This window comes from Sinohyriopsis cumingii, chromosome 6 (assembly GCF_028554795.1).
Source record: "Sinohyriopsis cumingii isolate HCF-2022 chromosome 6, ASM2855479v2, whole genome shotgun sequence".
Classification (NCBI taxonomy): domain Eukaryota; kingdom Metazoa; phylum Mollusca; class Bivalvia; order Unionida; family Unionidae; genus Sinohyriopsis; species Sinohyriopsis cumingii.
Genome location: NC_142966.1, coordinates 43,775,932 through 43,778,273, shown reverse-complemented (window position 1 = coordinate 43,778,273; position 2,342 = coordinate 43,775,932).

The following is a 2,342-nucleotide window of genomic DNA, read 5'->3' as shown; positions in this document are numbered from 1 at the left end:
TTCTTCTCCATCTATTTCCTTGCATGCAGAGAACACCTTTATTTATCACTTGGTGGAAGAAAAGCATTAGAAAGATTACGTGTTGCATTAGATTCTTCTCCATCATTCCATATCGAGTTTCAGACACTTCTCTATTGTAGTCAGTTAATGAATCATTTAATATAAATTAAAATTGCATTACATTAGTCATCAGTAACAAAGTTGAGTAAGTGAGGCCAAAGTTGAGTTCTTTTTTGTCTGTGTAACGACATGTTGTGACAAAAAGACCACGCTCATTTGTCAAGACTAGCAGCTACTATTATTTAATGAACCTTTCTTCGAAGTATATGAATAAAAGCTAATGTTAAATTTGTATATACAAGCCAAGAACACATTTCTATGCACGTTCTTTCCCCTACCATTACCACAACCTTCGTATGACGATGACACAGAGGGATGTAAATCAAAATTAATATGTAATGTGTCTTCTTACTATGAATATTGGTACAAAGATTTGGTTAAAAAAGGTAATACAAGTGTCAGTGTAAGTTTCATTTTTGTACATTTGACTTCTGACCTCCTCCTAGAGACCCCAAAAGAGGGGACTAAAATTCAACTGTCTACGTCGTCTTCATAAATTATTTCACTGGATTCTCTGGGCGTGTCAATGTCTTCAATGCCGTTAAAGGCGAGCATCGGCAATTCAGGCAATGCCAGCGACTTAAAGGTTTCGTTCTTGCACGATATCATACAATGAAATTTCACTTTCTCTATTTGTATTAATTACCAGGTTTTCGCCGTGATTGCTCCAACGCGATCCCTAACGCGGTTCATTTTTCAATGTGCTTCGAATATATGTTAAAAAAATCATACATCATTTCTGGGGCCCATTTGATGAGCTGATATGACGCATTCAGGCTGACAGCGATTTTGTATTTTTCCGTGATGGCACAAGCACACCATTTGTCAGACAATTTAATTTCATTGATTATACTGTCCGTGTCAAAAGATGATGATTTTGACACTCGCTGGGATTATTTATTATAAAATTCTGACGCAAAAATTTGTCGCCGCTTTATTTGGGTCTTACGGTCAGTATTTCTTTGAAAGTTATAGGCAAACTTTTGTCTTAAGTTGCTCGACACCAATAGATGTCTTCTGATCAGCACTGATTATAGCTCCCAGAATAATGCGCGTCTGGTAGCAGTGGTAGGTAATCAACACCATCGTCAGTTTAAACGTTTACTTTCGTGTGCAACGCAACCTGAACTTGATGTTTCCTCAATTATAAAAAAAAAAACAAAAAAAACAAAACAAAAAAAACAACAAGATTTGAACAGAAAAGTCTCGATGAAGAGCAAAACACAAAAACCGATGAGGCCACAGAGAACTATTAGCATGCAAGTGAAACGAATTCGTATTTAAATCTAAAAGCGCTGGCAAGCTAACATGTAATGCACCCCTACCCCATTTTTCTAGTTCAAAATTTTTTTTTTTGTGTGTCAAATACAAAGTGTAATTATTTTTTTTACACAACAACTCATCTTAATAATTATGAAGATAGCGCGTGCATACCAGTCATCTCGCAATCATGGCTCGGCATGACAATTCAATTCTCTCAAAACTATTAATTAGCACGTCAACTAACAACAATTCGATTAATTTTTACATCAGCGTTGATTTAGTTCTGTCAATAGGGATTTCAATCGTTAGCATCTTTGATTTGTCCTTGAGAATTAAAGCACACAAAACCAAATACTTCATATTAGACTATTATTTCCCAGCAGCTGACCTCAATGAGCCATACAATATTATCCGCACTGCAGACAGAACAACGATCAGTAACTACTAGATTCCCGCGAAAGTGCCAATGCAAAGATTATCCCTCAGCCCCTCCCCACCAAAAACAAAAACTCAAGGGGAAGAGAAGGCGTGGACCCAGATCGACAGTCCCTGTCTACAAACCTCATTATCAGACAATGCTGGAAAATAAGGGTGAATGCTAATATGTATCTGCAACTAAATGTAGCTCTCCCTCTCTCTCTCTCTCTCTCTCTCTCTCACACTCTCTGTGTGCGTGTGTGTAGAGGTATGGTTAGAATGTGTTTTTTTTTGATGGCAGGAGATGGTTTTGTAAATTGGCCCCAGTCAAATTTCTTATCTTAAGGCAATGCTATGACCTTTTCAGAGATTATTGTTTAGTATTTAGATACATGGGTATATTTTTGAATTAGATGTTTCGGACTCGTGTTGTTCTTCAAATCTATGTGAGGCATGTGCACCTCCCACAGTTACTTCGAAGTTTGCAGCCTGTGATATATAAGCAGTAGGCTAGGAAGAAGAGTTAACCACCCATAGCAACG